At 41.6% G+C, this 20,080-nt stretch overlaps 1 non-coding gene across 1 annotated transcript; it reads left to right on the forward strand.

Moving 5' to 3' along the window:
• The first annotated feature begins 19,729 nt into the window (after positions 1–19,729).
• On the forward strand, positions 19,730–19,836 carry LOC118488553. Its single transcript, XR_004885097.1, has one exon. It is a non-coding gene; the product is annotated as a small nucleolar RNA R71 (small nucleolar RNA).
• Positions 19,837–20,080: the final 244 nt, after the last annotated feature.

The raw sequence follows: 20,080 nt of genomic DNA on the forward strand, positions 1-20,080 counted from the left end.
ATCGTTTGCTGACCCGAACGAGTCGATCAGAGGTGTTCTACTTAGTATGAAAGGCGGAAACTGACATAATGAGGTAGATTCAGCAAGATATCACTTTAAACTATCTATTGTATTGATTCTGATATGATTCCAATTCAGTAGACACTTCGACAGAGCTTCACCGTCGGAAACACCCAAAGTAATCTCGTGTGAAATGAAACGAAATCACAGCTATTTATAGCTATCCTAATTCCATGTGAACATGACTCAAACGGAAATACAACACACGCGGAACTATATGTTGAAACGGAAATACAAGACTCAAGCGAAATTACTAGATAATTCCGTGCGGAATTATCCTGAACTATTTTGTGCGGAATTAGTCCTTCGTGCATAATTAGTGTCACGGCCCTCGGCCCCGGTTTGACCCGGTTCAAGAGTCGCGGGGCAGGAATCCCGTGGTATTTAATTTAGGCGACAACGGAAGTCTTTAAATACAGGATCTTTTAATACTAAAAATGCCCGTTTAATATATTACATAAAGTTTTAGGGATAAAATCCCATAATTTACAATAAGATGATTTCGCAAGGAAATCTTTATTTCTCAAAACATGTTTCTTTATTTATTTACATTGAGCCACTTCTCTGAGCTTGTAGTGCTTCACGGCACTTTTCTTGGATCACAACAGATCACCTGAAACATGTTTGAAAAAGGTTTTGTCAGCGGGGAAATACTGAGTGAATCATTCTTGTTTATGTAAAATCATAGTTAGTTGTTAGTTATAATTTACAGTATTAAGAACGATTACAATGTTTCTGATATCAACCAACTACCCACAGTATTTGTCACTCGACTCGTTTCGGTGACTGTGGTCATATCACTGTTGGGTCCGTTCACCCACAAGTGACGTCAATCACTAATAGGTCCGTTCACCTAAAAGTGACGTTTCATGAATTAGGTACGCTCACCTAAACTGATAATACTAGTAATGTGCACAATACCCCACATATCGGCTGTAATTTGGTGATTACAAAGACTTAATCCCTGTAATTATAACTTTGGAAAATAATTTGGAGTATTGTAAAACAGTTGATAAAAAGAGAATGACTCACATTGCAGATTTTAGGAGCAGAGTTTAAGCCTACTGTATAGCCCTGATTAACCTAATTTAAATAACAATGCACACACAAACGGGTTAGTAACTAATTCAGCAGTTACGTCAATTCACGAGATTAAACCCTCACAACGATTAATAAGTGAAATACTTAATCAATTCAATGGATTCACAACGAATGACAGAGCATAGTCCGAATTCGAACAGCACTCAAACATTCAAGTCGAAATCACAATGAATAATAAAGTATAAGCTCAATTTGAGCAGCACTTAAACAATCGTTGGATAGTTATAATCGATCGGAAGTTGAATCGTAATAGCGATCGAGTTATTACCCTGATTGCGACAGCACCTCGTGATTCGTGTGTGTTTAATTGTAGTGTAACAGCTCTAACTCGACGTACAGACAGAGTTGAGACGTTGTTTTCATTTCATTGTTCAAGTCCCAATGCCTGCTATTTATAGTGATTTTTGAGACTCGCTTACGGACCGTAAGCCATTTCCTTTGCGGTCCATAAGCTAAGCAGTCTAATTATAGGCTGCCTAGGCTCGGGACTAGCTTGCATGATTCAACAAATTTGGCCAATCAGAACATAGCAACGTATTATTTAGATAAATATTCAACTAAGGTTTGCCCCCCTTGAGTTTTAGGGGCCCTGATCCTGATTCCGATTATTCTGAAAATTTTAGGGTTAGTGCAGAATTACTTGGGTGTCTCAATTAGGGTTTCCTTATTATCTAATTACCATCCTAATTATTGATTTTTGTGAGAGTTGTTACATCCTCCCCACCTTAAGAGAAATCTTTTCCTCGAGATTTACTGAAATAGATGAGGGTATTTTCGCTTCATTTCTGATTCCAGTTCCCAGCTGTAATCTGGTCCTCTTCTGGATTCCCATTTGACTTTCACCAGTACTAGTCGCTTGTCTTTGAGAAACTTGATCTTCCGGTCTTCTATTTGTAGGGGTTTCTCTACGAATTTCAGCTTTTCATTTACCTCTACATCTTGAAGAGGTATTACCAGGGATTCGTCTGATAAACATTTCTTGAGATTGGATACATGAAATATATCATGTATTCCAGCTAATTCCTCTGGTAGTTGTAAACGATAAGCTACTGGTCCTATTCGTTGGATCACTGGGAATGGTCCAAGATATCTTGGACTCAGTTTACCTTTCTTACCAAATCGTACCACTCCTTTCCAAGGAGAAACTTTTAAAAGTACTTTGTCTCCTACCTGAAATTCTAGTGGCTTGCGGCGATTGTCTGCATAGCTCTTCTGACGACCTCTAGCTGTCTTCAATCTTTCCTTGATTTGTGTTATCTTGTCAGTAGTTTCTTGTACGATTTCTGGACCTGATAATTGACTTTCTCCTATTTCTGCCCAACAAACGGGAGTTCTGCACCTACGTCCATACAGTGCTTCAAATGGAGCAGCTTCGATGCTCGAATGATAACTATTGTTATAGGAGAATTCAATTAATGGTAAATGGTTATCCCAATTACCACCAAAGTCAATTACACATGCTCGGAGCATGTCTTCCAAGGTTTGTATCATCCTTTCACTTTGTCCGTCCGTTTGAGGATGATATGCAGTACTTAAATTGAGTCGGGTTCCCATTGCTTCTTGAAAACTTGTCCAGAAATGGGAAGTGAAACGACTATCTCTATCCGATACAATAGAGAGTGGGATTCCATGTAAGGATACTACTTCGTCTACGTACAACTTGGCTAACCATTCCATGCTAAAGGTTTCCTTCATTGGTAGAAAATGAGCTGATTTGGTTAATCGATCCACAATTACCCAAATAGCATCATTACCTTTTCTGGTTTTGGGTAACTTAGTAACAAAGTCCATTGTTATGAGTTCCCATTTCCATACAGGCATTTCCAATTGTTGTAGTAGTCCTGAAGGTTTCTGGTGTTCTGCCTTAACTTGTGAACAAGTAAGACACTTGGTTACATATTCAGCTATGTCCTTTTTCATTCCTATCCACCAGAAGTTATTTCTTAAATCTTGGTACATCTTATTGTTTCCTGATGTACGGTATACCTAGATTTATGAGCTTCTTCTAAAATCTTATTTCCTAATTCTCCTTGCTTAGGTACCCAAATTCGTTTCTTGTGGAATTTCCAAATTCCATCATTTCCTTGTTCCAATTCTTTTATGTAACCTTTCATTCCTTCAGCATCATCCTTGATTGCTGTTTCCTGAATTTCCTTCAATTGTTCCATTAAATCCACTTGTAGATTTAATCTAAGAGCACGGACTTGCTTTTGCTTCTCGTGATACTTACGACTTAAGGCATCTGCGACTACGTTTGCCTTTCCTTCGTGATATTGAATATCACAGTCGTAATCACTCAGGATTTCCATCCACCTCCTTTGCTTCATATTTAACTCTTTTTGTCCAAATATGTACCTTAAACTTTTATGATCTGTATAAATAGTAAACTTACTTCCATACAGATAATGTCTCCAGATCTTAAGGGCAAAAATTATGGCTCCTAATTCTAAGTCATGAGTCGTATAATTTTCTTCGTGCTTTTTCAATTGCCTTGAGGCATACGCAAATACCTTCTTGCATTGCATCAACACACATCCAAATCCTAACCTTGAGGCATCACAATATACTTCGAAATCTTCTATTCCTTCGGGTAAGGCTAAAATTGGAGCATTCGTTAATCTGTGTTTTAAAATTTTAAAAGCTTCTTCTTGTCTAGATCCCCATTCAAACTTAACGGCTTTACAGGTCAACTTAGTCAAGGGTATAGCTATCTTAGAGAAATCCTTAATAAATCTTCGGTAGTATCCAGCTAAGCCTAGAAAACTTCTAATTTCCATAGCTGTTTGTGGAACCTTCCATTTAGTGATTGCTTCTATTTTAGCAGGATCTACATGAATTCCTTCGTGATTTACCACATGACCTAAGAATTGCACTTCTTGCAGCCAAAATTCACACTTCGAGAATTTGGCATAGAGCTTTTCTTTTCTTAACAAAGTTAAGAGTACATGTAGGTGCTTGCAATGTTCCTTCTGGCTTTTGGAGTAAACAAGTATATCGTCGATGAAAACGATCACAAATTTATCCAAGTATGGTTTACAGATCCTATGCATCATGTCCATGAATGTTGCGGGTGCATTTGTTAATCCAAAGGGCATGACTGTAAACTCATAATGACCATACCTAGTTCTGAAAGCAGTTTTAGGTATGTCCTCCTCTTGTACCTTCAGTTGGTGATATCCAGATCTTAAATCTATTTTGGAAAAATATCGAGCGCCTTGAAGTTGATCAAAAAGATCATCAATCCTAGGTAATGGGTATCGATTCTTAATTGTAACCTTATTTAATTCTCTATAATCGATACACATTCTCATCGATCCATCCTTCTTTTTCACAAACAACACTGGTGCTCCCCAAGGGGAAGAACTAGGTTGTATAAATCCTTTGCTTAGTAATTCGTCTAATTGCGTTTTCAATTCTAGCATTTCGGTGGGTGTTAATCGATAAGGTGCCTTGGCTATTGGTGTAGTACCCGGAATTAAATGAATTCTAAACTCTACCTCTCTATCAGGTGGTAAACCAGGTAATTCTTCTGGAAAAATATCTGGGTATTCTAAGACTACAGGGATGTCCTGTAGTTCCTTATTTTTAGCGTTAATGATTACATAAATCATATACACCATTTCTTGTTTTCTCGAATAGCTAGCCAATTTCATTACTGAGATGAATTTCAATGGTTTTCGAGGTCTATCTCCTGTAATCAAAATCACCTCTCCTGTGGGGGTACGAATTTCTACGAAATTCTTATCACATAGGATTCGAGCATGGTTGGCTATTAACCAATCCATTCCTAATACCACATCGAATCCGGCTAAGTTCATAGGTAACAGATTTGCAGAAAATTTATGGCCTAATAGTTCTATTTTTCCTTTTTGCAAAAATTTATCTATGTTGACAGAATTCCCTTCTGCGGTTTCGACCATAAAAATCTGCCTAAGGGTGGTTAAAGGTAAATTAAGAGCTTGGCAGAATGAAGTATTAATAAAACTTTGGTTTGCACCAGAGTCAAATAATACTTTTGCAAATACGTCGTGAACTAAGAACGTACCAGCTATCACATCTGGGATGAGTTCAGCTTCTTGAGTGGTCAACTGGAATGCTCGTGCATTCTTCTTAGTAGCTCCGTCGGCTTGTTTGGCTTTGTTGTCTGTTGTTTTGACTAACTTAGGACATTCTGGTCTAAAATGCCCGGTTTCTCCGCAGTTGAAACAGATTGTTGTCTTCTTTCTACAATTTTCCTCACGATGTCCTGCAACTTTACAAAAGTTGCAGATTACATTGCATCTTCCAAAATGATTCTTTCTGCAATTTCTGCAAAAAGGCGGATTTGTAGATTGTCTCATTCCTCTCTTCTTAAACTTATTATTATTATTACCCACACGAAATCCTTGGGTAATCTTTTGAGCCAATTCCTTTTTTCGATCTTCATCTCTCGTGCATACTAATTCATCAATTAGGGTATTAGCTAACTCCACAGCATCGTCAATAGTACGAGGTCTCGCAGCCTTAACGATGTTACGGATTTCACTAATTAATCCCCAAATGTAACAGGAAATGAGTACCGGTTCTGGCGAAGCCAGGGTAGGTACCACTCTCGCATATTCGAAGAATGTCGAAGTATATCCCCGACAATCTACGCCTATCATACGATGACTCAGAACTTTGTTGGCCATTTGTTCCTTTTCGTATTCGGGACAGAATTTTCTTTCTACAAGACTCTTAAATTCTTCCCAATTCATTGCATAGGCCACCCTTCTTCCTTTTGCTTGCAATACAGTGTTCCACCACTCTAACGCCCCTTCTTTGAACAAATTTGACGCATACATAACTTGATCTTCTTCGGCACATTTACTTATTGCAATTACTGCTTCGGTTTTCTCTAACCAACGCAGTACTGCAGTTGCTCCTTCGTTACCTGCAAATTCAGCAGGTTTGCAAGCAAGAAATTCCTTGTAAGTGCAACCAGGCGTTGCAGCTTTCCTTTTCTTAGGAAGTGGAGCCTGTCGTGGATTATTATTGTCATGATTGCTGTCACACCCCCAAAAAATCCACCTGCGGAGTACTACCGCTTGGAGGCGTGACTGACCAGGATCCAGCCACCAATCATACTAAACAAGCATATAAATAGTTATAAAAGTCTAACCAATACGATTGGTGTTCAAACAAAAAACAAAGTTTAAGTAGCAAGCGGAAGCATAAGTCTCAAAAGTAAAACATAAGTTCAATTGTTTCAAGTTTAACATGGTACGCAGCAATCCGTGTCCCACAACGACTCTCCTCCATGCAAGCTCCAGCTGAGTACCTATGGTCCTGCAAAGCATGTAGTAACGAGTCAACAACTAGTTGAGTGAGTTCACAGTTGGGTGTTCGTTTTAGTTGTTTCGAAAACAGTTCCCTTTAACTGGCATCCTGCCGTGGGGGTTACCCCATAGTTTAAAAAAAACGTGACTTGTTCATTCCCAGTTACTCTGGCATTCCAGCCGTGGGGGCTACCCCATGTTAGTTATCAGGCATTTCGGCCATGGGGGCTACCCCATGCGTACACTAGACTCGCTACCATATCGACTGCTGACTGTAGTCATGTTTATGTGCCCTGAAACTGTCAATGTCTATCATCATTGACGTGCCCCAGATCCATTAGTTCACGCCCGTCCTCTGCGGCACGGTGTGAGGTTTGTCAGACCTAAATAGCGCTATCTAACTAATGACCCGCTCGCCATTGGCCCGGCGATTAAGTCGATATAAAAAGGAGGGACTTCGTGATAGAGTTTTGGTCTAGTACGAGTTATCCGTCCACAGGGACGATGAATCACATTCCTGAACCATTGCTGTCCTAACCAAGGAGGACGAGGAATCCACGTTCCTTAACCCCGTTCCCAACCCAGGGAATCCCATGCTTTGTAAAGGGTGTGAACTCACCTTGGTTTGCTCGGCAGTTAAATCACAGAGAGGTCAATCAAGTTGCAAGTGGTCAACTATGTCCTAACATAGATACCATTTATATCAGATTCAAACCAAGCAGTGCACGTACAAGTAGCAATCCTAGCATACAAGTTCTATCATGGCAATTTCAACAACAGTGTACAACATATTCAGTTAACAGAAGCACGTATAACCCATATGTTCAGCCCGAAACACGCATTAAACAGTAGCACAAGGAGTCCATAAGGCCGGCCCATTAACTTAGGCCCGTAATTAAGCAAGCCCAATAAGCGTGGTTTCGAGTCGCAACCGGACTCGCAAGCATGGTTGCGGGTCATGCTGTTTATGTTGATCATAGGTGGTTGCGAGTCGCAAACTATGTCGCAACTATGGTTTCGGCTGATCATGCTATGGTTTCGAGTCGCAACGGGACTCGCAACCTGTGTCGCAACCTGTGGTCTCGGCTTGTAATGCTGTGGTCTCGAGTCGCAACCAGAGGTTTCGACTCCCCAGCAGTTGCTGATTCTGCACAGTTGTACTATCCAATAGAATTTCAATTCCATGCACCCTAATGTGTACTATCCACTTAAACATGTTTTGTTGTCTAGCATTTAACTAAAATGGATCAAACATAGCAGAATTCAAATATTCAAAGCACCTTCATAGCACATTCAACTAGTTCTTCATATATTCATCATGTTCTTCAAACATTCAAATCACATTCATTATCATGTTCATGTTGTTCATCATACCAACAACCCTTATTCAAGCACATTAAGCATTTATCCTAATCATAACATGAACAACTATCAAAACACTTGAACTTGATACCACAATTCGGTCCTATACACAACCGATTATATGACAAATACAAACCGATTTCATGCTCATCAAAACTAGTGGTTCAAACTTCATTTAAACACAAGACATCATCAACCGAAATCAAGACATGTTAACCGATTCATCATTATCATACATATGATATCATCTTTTGACAACAAGTAACAATTTTCTATCAAACAAACACCTTTATCATAAACAATCATTTCATGTATAAACAACTTAGCAACCAAATATAATGTCATAATCATCAATCCAAGCACAAAACACAACAAGAATCACTAACCGGTTAAGAGATAGGAAAGGTGAACTCCGAATGTCGATTTTCAAGCTTGATCCGAAAATCCTAGTGCCAACCGAGAATAAGGTGTGTGTTTGTGTTCCTTAGGGTTTTAGTAGGAGAGTGTGTGTGTAGGAGAGTGAGTGTGGTTGCCCAAAGAATGGCAAGTTTGGCAAGAAGTATGATATATATATTAGTTCCACAAGGTGCACCCTAATGGGTTTACAATCGGCTAAGGGGTTTTACGGCCCAGATGGCCCAACCGGTTACTGTTCACTCGAGACCACATGGTCTCGAGTCGGGTCCTTGTGTTCTCGAGTCGCATACACACATACGTATACACATAGCACATAGTCACTTAGATTGCATACACATAAATCATATAATTCAACGATTCAATTAGCCATATACGTTCAAACACGTTACATCAAGGTACATCGAAGATTCTAAATTTCGAGTTGTCACATCATCCCCAAGTTGAAAGAAATTTCGTCCCGAAATTTGATGGCACTCACTGAGGAAGCTAGTTAAGTTGTATGGTTTTCCCGGTTTTCCTGGGGTGTCACATCCTCCCCCCGTTGATCTGGAATTTCGTCCCGAAATTCCGTAGCTTCAGCCTCAGTAGTGGTCGTATCGTTTACAAATAGTTGGGGATACTTTTGTTTCATCTGATCTTCGCGCTCCCAGGTGAACTCTGGGCCGCGACGTGAGTTCCAACGAACTTGAACGAGAGGTATTCTAGTGCTCTTGAGGACCTTAACATCCCGGTCTGTGATTTCGACTGGTTCCTCGACGAATTTCAACTGTTCGTCGATCGTGAGTTCCTTCAGAGGAACTACGTGGGTCTCATCTGACAGACACTTCTTCAGATTCGACACATGGAAAACGTTGTGAACTGCACCGAGTTCTGCTGGTAAGTTCAGTCTGTAGGCCACCTTGCCTATTTTCTCAATGATTTCGAAAGGTCCAACGTATCGTGGGTTGAGTTTGCCTCGTTTACCAAAACGAACCACACCATTCCAGGGTGAAACTTTGAGTAATACCCGCTCCCCAACCTGGAGCTCAAGTGGTTTCCTGCCCTTATCGGCGTAGGCTTTCTGACGGTCACGAGCGGCCGCCATGCGTTGTCGTATTTGAGCAATCCGCTCAGTAGTGTCTACCACATGTTCTGGGCCAGTGATTTGACTATCCCCCACCTCTGCCCAACAAAGAGGTGACCGGCATTTACGTCCGTACAATGCCTCAAACGGAGCCGCTTTAATGCTGGTGTGGTAGCTGTTATTGTACGAGAATTCCACAAGTGGCAGATGCTTTTCCCAGCTGTTACCAAAGTCGATTACGCATGCTCGAAGCATGTCTTCTAAGGTCTGAATAGTGCGCTCGGACTGCCTGTCCGTCTGTGGGTGATACGCTGTGCTCATATCTAGGCGTGAGCCAAAAGACTTGTGCATTGCCTGCCACAGTTCCGAAGTAAAACGTGCATCTCGATCAGAGATGATAGAGGTGGGCACCCCGTGCCTCGAAACAACTTCCTTGAGGTATATTTCCGCTAAAGTGGAGAATTTATCCGTCTCCTTAATTGCCAAGAAGTGTGCGGATTTCGTGAGTCGATCCACGATCACCCAAATAGTATCGTTTCCGCGTTGAGATCTGGGTAGGCCAGTAACGAAATCCATGGAAATTTGCTCCCATTTCCATTGTGGTATCTCTGGTTGTTGGAGTAGGCCTGAGGGTTTCTGATATTCCGTCTTGACTCGCGCACAAGTCAAACACTTGCTGACGTAAGTTGCTATGTGGGCCTTCATGCTAGGCCACCAATACGTAGTTTTAATATCGTGGTACATCTTATCCGAACCAGGGTGTACCGAGTAGCGAGATTTGTGTGCTTCATCCATTACAAGTTCCCGTAAGTTGCCATAGAGGGGGACCCAAATGCGTCCTGTTACGTAGTAAGCACCGTCTTCCTTCTGTTCTAAGCGTTGCCTTGACCCGCGTAGGGCTTCGGCCCTTACGTTTTCCAGTTTCAGTGCTTCTATCTGAGCAGCTCGTATTTGCGAAGGTAGACTAGAATGGATCGTGAGTTGTAAAGCTCTTACGCGCTTAGGCGCAGTGTCCTTTCGACTTAGGGCGTCGGCCACAACATTCGCCTTGCCCGGGTGATACCTGATGGAGCACTCATAGTCATTCAGCAGCTCGACCCATCGTCGTTGCCGCATATTCAGTTCCTTCTGCTTGAATATGTGCTCTAGGCTCCTGTGGTCGGTGTAGATGGCGCACTTGGTTCCGTACAGGTAATGCCGCCATAGCTTAAGTGCGAAAACAACGGCTCCCAGCTCTAAATCATGCGTAGTGTAGTTCTTTTCATGTACCTTGAGTTGGCGTGAGGCGTAGGCTATGACTTTATGTCGTTGCATCAATACACAACCAAGACCTTGAATTGATGCATCACAGTAAACCACGAAATCGTCTGTGCCCTCTGGCAGTGAAAGGATAGGTGCACTACAGAGTCTATCCTTTAGATGTTGAAAAGCTAACTCCTGTGCATTTCCCCAATGATAAACAACGCCTTTCTGCGTTAGCAGGGTGAGGGGCTGCGCGATCTTAGAAAAATCCTTAATGAATCTCCTGTAGTAACCTGCCAATCCCAAGAATTGGCGAATTTCCTTTGGTGTGCGAGGTGCAGGCCAGTTCTTAATAGAGTCTACCTTGGATGGATCAACGTGAATCCCATCCTTGTTCACCACATGTCCTAGGAAATGGACTTCACGAAGCCAGAAGTCGCATTTCGAGAACTTTGCGTAAAGCTGTTCTGTCCGAAGGAGTTCCAGAATAAGTCGTAGATGCTGTTCGTGTTCCTCCTGACTCTTAGAATAGATCAGGATGTCGTCGATGAAGACTATAACGAACTTGTCCAGATAAGGCTTGCACACTCTGTTCATCAAGTCCATGAAAACTGCAGGTGCGTTCGTCAGCCCAAACGGCATGACCAAAAACTCATAGTGCCCATATCGAGTTCTAAAGGCTGTCTTAGAGACATCCTCTTCTCGAACTCTCAGCTGGTGATATCCCGATCTCAGATCGATCTTTGAGTAGTAGCTCGACCCCTGCAACTGGTCGAACAAATCGTCAATGCGCGGTAGAGGATAACGGTTCTTCACAGTCACCTTGTTGAGTTCACGATAGTCGATACACATTCTGAAGGTGCCGTCCTTCTTCTTCACAAATAGTACTAGAGCTCCCCAAGACGATGAGCTAGGACGAATAAAACCCTTATCCAAGAGTTCTTGTAGTTGCGTGGAGAGTTCTTCCAACTCTGATGGAGCTAAACGATAAGGTGCACGTGCTATAGGCGCAGCTCCAGGAGCTAATTCAATCTGAAACTCGACTTGGCGATGGGGTGGAAGACCAGGTAATTCCTCAGGGAATACCTCAGGATAGTCACGTACAACTGGAAAATCTTCTAGCTTCTTCTCTTTCTCTGTGATGTCAGTAACGAGAGCCAAAACTGCAGTGTGGCCCTTTCGTAAGTACTTCTGGGCTTTAAGAAGAGAGATGATGTTCTCAACAGCACTTCTCTTGTCGCCACGAATCAGGAGAGGTTCATTACCAAAACCAGGAATACGAACGATCTTCTCGTTGCAAAGAATCTCTGCTCGGTGTTGGGATAACCAATCCATCCCAATGACAACGTCGAAACTACCCAAGACGATAGGGATAAGGTCAATAGAGAAGGTCTGGTTAGCGAGAATAAGTTGGCAACCTTGGACTACGTGTGAGGCCTCCAAACTCTTACCATTAGCTAGCTCTACAGTGTGCTTGTTGCTCAGGGGTGTTGGAATACGCTTAAGCATTTTACTAACTTCTAGTGACACATAGCTAGTATCGGCACCCGAATCAAATAAGACTGTAACATAAAAGTCGTCGAGAAGGAACTTACCCGTCACCACGTTGGGGTCATTCCTTGCTTCACCTTGGCCAATCACGAACACTCGTCCCCTGGCACCATTGTTGTTGTTGTGGTTCCCATTGTTACCATTCCCCTGATTGTTGTTGTTGTTGTTCTGGTTCAGTTGGGGACAATCTTTCTTGAAGCGGCCTTCAGCTCCACACTGAAAGCACCCTTTGTTGTTACCCTGTTGCTGCCGCTGATTCTGTTGAGGTTGCTGGCGATTCTGATTGGCGGGGTATGCGCTCCTGCAATCCTTTGCAACATGACCAGGCTTGTTGCACCGATGACAGTTGCCCCTGGTGCATGGCCCACTGTGGTGTAGGTTGCAACGATTGCATTTGGGGTGATTCCCCTTGTACCCACCATGACTTTGACCACCAGACGATTGCTGACTGGGGCTCTTGTGGTCATCAGTCTTTCTCTGCTGAGACTGAGATTGCACAGAAGTTGAACCCTTGCTTGAAGTTCCATCCCATTTCCGTTTGTTCTCACTAGTGGTACCAGAAGTAGTTGCAGCACCTATGCGCTTTGGTAACTTGTTCTGCTCCACCGCCTGATCAGTAAGACGGTGAGCCAACTGAACAACCTGCTGGATAGTGGCCAAGTTTGCTGAAGTCACATGACTTTGGATCTCTGGCACCAAGCCCTTGAGATACAGTTCAATTCGCTTATAGGGAGGGTCCACCATAGTAGGACACAACAAGGCAAGCTCATGCGATCTCTTAGTATACGCCTCAATCTCTGACCCCGTCATCTTGAGGTTGTAGAACTCGTCTTCCAACTTATGAATGTCGTCGCGACTGCAGTATTCCTCCCTGATCATTTCCTTGAAAGTTTCCCATGGGGTGGCGTTGGCAGCAACCAACCCCAGCATTTGCACTTGAGCATTCCACCACGTGAGGGCCAAACCCTCGAGAGTACCAGTAGCGTACTTCACCCTGCGTGCTTCAGGGCATTCACACATTTCGAACACAGATTCTAGTTTCTCAAACCAGTGGAGGAGACCTACAGCTCCTTCAGTTCCGCTAAAAGTAGTGGGTCGGCAGTCCATAAAGGTCTTAAAAGTGCACACCGGTGCCTGAGCATGTTGACCTAAGGTAGGTGAAAGAAAGACAGAGTTTAACACAAAGGTTGGTTCACGAGAGTAGGATCCTAAAGATCCTAGGATAAGTTCGGACTGCAGGATATACCTCCTGCGTATGCAGCTGCGAGTGTTGCGGCAACTCGTTCGTTGATCAAAGCCGTCAACTGGGCTTGTGTCATGTTAACGCGTCCAGACATGATTCTTCATAACAAGAGTAATACGAGTGAGAGAGGTTCGCGAAAGTACGATGGTAGGATAGAGCAAGCACACACGTGTTCAAACAACAGTATTTATACCAATCAAGCATACCATGGGCAATGTACTATGTATCTAACAAGTAGGCAATATACACATATCATATCACCTAGAATGTCGAGCCTTGCATGTGGAGTGGAGCGTCGTTGTGGACCGTTGAGCACTAAACCGGTTATAGTCTGGTTTTAACAAAAACGTTTCTCCTTTATTAAAACCAAGTTCACTATAACCAATGGCTCTGATACCAATCTGTCACACCCCCAAAAAATCCACCTGCGGAGTACTACCGCTTGGAGGCGTGACTGACCAGGATCCAGCCACCAATCATACTAAACAAGCATATAAATAGTTATAAAAGTCTAACCAATACGATTGGTGTTCAAACAAAAAACAAAGTTTAAGTAGCAAGCGGAAGCATAAGTCTCAAAAGTAAAACATAAGTTCAATTGTTTCAAGTTTAACATGGTACGCAGCAATCCGTGTCCCACAACGACTCTCCTCCATGCAAGCTCCAGCTGAGTACCTATGATCCTGCAAAGCATGTAGTAACGAGTCAACAACTAGTTGAGTGAGTTCACAGTTGGGTGTTCGTTTTAGTTGTTTCGAAAACAGTTTCCTTTAACTGGCATCCTGCCGTGGGGGTTACCCCATAGTTTAAAAAAAACGTGACTTGTTCATTCCCAGTTACTCTGGCATTCCAGCCGTGGGGGCTACCCCATGTTAGTTATCAGGCATTTCGGCCGTGGGGGCTACCCCATGCGTACACTAGACTCGCTACCATATCGACTGCTGACTGTAGTCATGTTTATGTGCCCTGAAACTGTCAATGTCTATCATCATTGACGTGCCCCAGATCCATTAGTTCACGCCCGTCCTCTGCGGCACGGTGTGAGGTTTGTCAGACCTAAATAGCGCTATCTAACTAATGACCCGCTCGCCATTGGCCCGGCGATTAAGTCGATATAAAAAGGAGGGACTTCGTGATAGAGTTTTGGTCTAGTACGAGTTATCCGTCCACAGGGACGAGGAATCACATTCCTGAACCATTGCTGTCCTACCCAAGGAGGACGAGGAATCCACGTTCCTTAACCCCGTTCCCAACCCAGGGAATCCCATGCTTTGTAAAGGGTGTGAACTCACCTTGGTTTGCTCGGCAGTTAAATCACAGAGAGGTCAATCAAGTTGCAAGTGGTCAACTATGTCCTAACATAGATACCATTTATATCAGATTCAAACCAAGCAGTGCACGTACAAGTAGCAATCCTAGCATACAAGTTCTATCATGGCAATTTCAACAACAGTGTACAACATATTCAGTTAACAGAAGCACGTATAACCCATATGTTCAGCCCGAAACACGCATTAAACAGTAGCACAAGGAGTCCATAAGGCCGGCCCATTAACTTAGGCCCGTAATTAAGCAAGCCCAATAAGCGTGGTTTCGAGTCGCAACCGGACTCGCAAGCATGGTTGCGGGTCATGCTGTTTATGTTGATCATAGGTGGTTGCGAGTCGCAACCTATGTCACAACTATGGTTTCGGCTGATCATGCTATGGTTTCGAGTCGCAACGGGACTCGCAACCTGTGTCGCAACCTGTGGTCTCGGCTTGTAATGTTGTGGTCTCGAGTCGCAACCAGAGGTTTCGACTCCCCAGCAGTTGCTGATTCTGCACAGTTGTACTATCCAATAGAATTTCAATTCCATGCACCCTAATGTGTACTATCCACTTAAACATGTTTTGTTGTCTAGCATTTAACTAAAATGGATCAAACATAGCAGAATTCAAATATTCAAAGCACCTTCATAGCACATTCAACTAGTTCTTCATATATTCATCATGTTCTTCAAACATTCAAATCACATTCATTATCATGATCATGTTGTTCATCATACCAACAACCCTTATTCAAGCACATTAAGCATTTATCCTAATCATAACATGAACAACTATCAAAACACTTGAACTTGATACCACAATTCGGTCCTATACACAACCGATTATATGACAAATACAAACCGATTTCATGCTCATCAAAACTAGTGGTTCAAACTTCATTTAAACACAAGACATCATCAACCGAAATCAAGACATGTTAACCGATTCATCATTATCATACATATGATATCATCTTTTGACAACAAGTAACAATTTTCTATCAAACAAACACCTTTATCATAAACAATCATTTCATGTATAAATAACTTAGCAAGCAAATATAATGTCATAATCATCAATCCAAGCACAAAACACAACAAGAATCACTAACCGGTTAAGAGATAGGAAAGGTGAACTCCGAATGTCGATTTTCAAGCTTGATCCGAAAATCCTAGTGCCAACCGAGAATAAGGTGTGTGTTTGTGTTCCTTAGGGTTTTAGTAGGAGAGTGTGTGTGTAGGAGAGTGAGTGTGGTTGCCCAAAGAATGGCAAGTTTGGCAAGAAGTATGATATATATATTAGTTCCACAAGGTGCACCCTAATGGGTTTACAATCGGCTAAGGGGTTTTACGGCCCAGATGGCCCAACCGGTTACTGTTCACTCGAGACCACATGGTCTCGAGTCGGGTCCTTGTGTTCTCGAGTCGCATACACACATACGTATACACATAGCACATAGTCACTTAGATTGCATACACATAAATCATATAATTCAATGATTCAATTAGCCATATACGTTCAAACACGTTACATCAAGGTACATCGAAGATTCTAAATTTCGAGTTGTCACAATTGCCGCCTCCATTTACACTATGACTAAAATTGTCTTCCTGGGTACGTTTACTAGGAATGATTTGTTGCGATTCAACAGGTTTCTGAGCAGTAGCCATGATTGCTGGAATAGCATTGGCTATCCCCTGAGTAATGATATTTCCAATATCTTGTCTAGTTATATATTGGTTTTCCTGATTTTGCTCAGATTGATTCTCCTCATTAACTGGTTCATTACTAGCATTTTCCATCTGATAATTAGTATAAGTGTAAATTATTAGTGTCAAATAATTGTTAGTTAGATATAACAAAGTAATTACACATAAACACATAAAACCTTACAACACATATCTATAACCAAAATTGTCGATTTCCTCGACTTTTACTTTGTTTGATAGATTATATAGGCGTCAATACACACTATCTTTCTTACAATGTTTTATTTCCCATTTTACAGAGTTAGATTTTATTATTACTATTATTATACAAACAGACTTTCCAACCCCACTATTCTTTAATCAACTGGCAGTTCCGTAGTGACGCTCCCTCTCGTCATACTTCCAAGAGATTTGTTCCCCTATTTCCCGGATCCTATTTCCTGTACCTATCAGTTCTTCACCAAACTGATGAAGTTCGGCCAGGTTTTCATAGCTCATTGGCGGGTTGGGGATAGGTTCTGGATCAAATTGAGGAAGTAAAGTATAGGGACTATTGATCATATTTTGGAATTGCCAGTCATTTGTCCACCACTCATCCATTTGGCCTAAAGGTCGGGTGTGGATTAGTGGGTCTGGAATAGCTGGTTCTAAGTTTATTGGGAATTGGGCTGTGGCAGGGTAAGAGTAGAGATTATTGTTAATAGGTTCTATGACATCACAATTCGCCAGTAGACGGTCTATTTCGTCTTGGAACGTGATCTCCTCAGGTTGTTTAGACCTTTCTCCGATTTCTATTCCCTTTTGCTTAATATCTTCCCTTATTTCTATTTCTGCTTGTTTGGAACTCTCTCCAGTTTCTATTTCTTTTCCTTTGCTCACAGGATTTTCTATTTTAGGAAGTCTCCTAGTGGCTGGCTTCCTCCTGCGCACTTTTCTCCATCCTACATATCTTCTTCTCTTTTTAGGTTTGGCTTTTTCCAGCGGTGGAGCTTGGAATTCTAGGGGTTCCTCTATGTCAGCAATGTAACCAGTAAAGTCGTGGGAGACTTCAATTGGTACTGGGTAGAGGTTGAGATTCTGGAATGCTTCCGATATCTCATTCATGCTGGATAGCATATATGCAAAATGTACAAAAATGTTAAGTTAAAACTTTGGAACAAAGTTTAACAAATAAACATTGAAGTTTTATTGCATACTATTTTGTACAAAGACAACAGGAAAGAAAACACACTAGGATTGATTTATTTATTTACGGAGTAGTAGTTTTCCACTAGTTCAGGTTTATTGATAATTTAAAGGTTTGCGTTTTCTGCTACGGTAGCTAACATATAAAGATTTGCCCATTTTTCATCTAATTCGTCCTCCCAAGGTGGACTAGTAACAAATTCCTGGATTTCTGGATTAAACCTCACTTTCTTGGCTTGGGGTTTCTTTATTTTCTCCTGACCCTTCCTAAGAATTGAATTTCTTTTCTCTGGGGTAAGAGGATTTTCATAATATGCTTTATGAACAAAAATTCCTTCTTTTAGATCTGCTGAGGGTTTGGAGGAAGAGGTTCCTTTTTCTGTGGGTGTAGTGTCTAATTTGTGGTAAATAGCAGAAAGCTTCTGTTTACCCATATTGTATCTAATCAAATAAATCAGTTAATAAAACACATAATCACAGAATGGCAATTAGTAAAAATTAAGTATTTACTTAAAATAGGCTTAAATCAGTGGCTCGATCAGTGGCTCTGATACCACCTTTTCCTGTCACGGCCCTCGGCCCCGGTTTGACCCGGTTCAAGAGCCGCGGGGCAGGAATCCCGTGGTATTTAATTTAGGCGACAGCGGAAGTCTTTAAATACAGGATCTTTTAATACTAAAAATGCCCGTTTAATATATTACATAAAGTTTTAGGGATAAAATCCCATAATTTACAATAAGATGATTTCGCAAGGAAATCTTTATTTCTTAAAACATGTTTCTTTATTTATTTACACTGATCCACTTCTCTGAGCTTGTAGTGCTTCACGGCACTTTTCTTGGATCACAACAGATCACCTGAAACATGTTTGAAAAAGGTTTTGTCAGCGGGGAAATACTGAGTGAATCATTCTTGTTTATGTAAAATCATAGTTAGTTATAATTTACAGTATTAAGAGCGATTACAATGTTTCTGATATCAACCAACTACCCACAGTATTTGTCACTCGACTCGTTTCGGTGATTGTGGTCATATCACTGTTGGGTCCGTTCACCCACAAGTGACGTCAATCACTAATAGGTCCGTTCACCTAAAAGTGACGTTTCATGAATTAGGTACGCTCACCTAAACTGATAACACTAGTAATGTGCACAATACCCCACATACCGGCTGTAATTTGGTGATTACAAAGACTTAATCCCTGTAATTATAACTTTGGAAAATAATTTGGAGTATTGTAAAACAGTTGATAAAAAGAGAATGACTCACATTGCAGATTTTAGGAGCAGAGTTTAAGCCTACTATATAGCCCTGATTAACCTAATTTAAATAACAATGCACACACAAACGGGTTAGTAACTAATTCAGCAGTTACGTCAATTCACGAGATTAAACCCTCACAACGATTAATAAGTGAAATACTTAATCAATTCAATGGATTCACAACGAATGACAGAGCATAGTCCGAATTTGAACAGCACTCAAACATTCAAATCGAAATCACAATGAAAAATAAAGTATAAGCTCAATTTGAGCAGCACTCAAACAATCGTTGGATAGTTATAATCGATCGGACGTTGAATCGTAATAGCGATCGAGTTATTACCTTGATTGCGGCAGCACCTCGTGATTCGTGTGTGTTTAATTGTAGTGTAACGGCTCTAAGTCGACGTACAGACAGAGTTGAGACGTCGTTTTCATTTCATTGTTCAAGTCCCAATGCCTGCTATTTATAGTGATTTTTGAGACTCGCTTACGGACCGTAAGCCATTTCCTTTGCGGTCCGTAAGCTAAGCAGTCTAATTATAGGCTGCCTAGGCTCGGGACTAGCTTGCATGATTCAACAAATTTAGCCAATCAGAACATAGCAACGTATTATTTAGATAAATATTCAACTAAGGTTTGCCCCCCTTGAGTTTTAGGGGCCCTGATCCTGATTCCGATTGTTCTGAAAATTTTAGGGTTAGTGCAGAATTACTTGGGTGTCTCAATTAGGGTTTCCTTATTATCTAATTACCATCCTAATTATTGATTTTTGTGAGAGTTGTTACAATTAGCTTTATGTCTTGATTCCTCGATCTTCGTGCCACGAACAATGCAAGACTCGATACAAGACGAAGTCGACAGATGTATGCACCAACAGTGACAATAGTCCATTATAGAAAGTGGATACTTGTTACCACACGGCGAGACCATGGTGAGGGCATTTTCTTAATAGCTCCTTGACTCTTTCCCAAGTTTCATATAAGGATTCCCCGTCCTCTTGTGAATATGTATTGATTTAAGTCATTAATTTAGCGGTTTTAGAGGGCGGGAAATACTTATGTAGAAATTTTTAGGCAAGTTCATCCCAAGTATTTACCGAACCACTTGGGAGGGTGTTTAGCCAAGCCTTAGCTCGGTCTTTTAGTGAAAAGGGGAACATTCGGAGGCAGATGGCATCGTTTGATGCTCTGTTGATCCGGAAAGGGTCACATATTTCCAAAAAGTTGGTAATATGTAAATGGGGATCTTCATCAGCCAGGCCATGGAAGGTTGCG

This window comes from Helianthus annuus, chromosome 16 (genome assembly GCF_002127325.2).
Source record: "Helianthus annuus cultivar XRQ/B chromosome 16, HanXRQr2.0-SUNRISE, whole genome shotgun sequence".
In the NCBI taxonomy this organism is placed as follows: domain Eukaryota; kingdom Viridiplantae; phylum Streptophyta; class Magnoliopsida; order Asterales; family Asteraceae; genus Helianthus; species Helianthus annuus.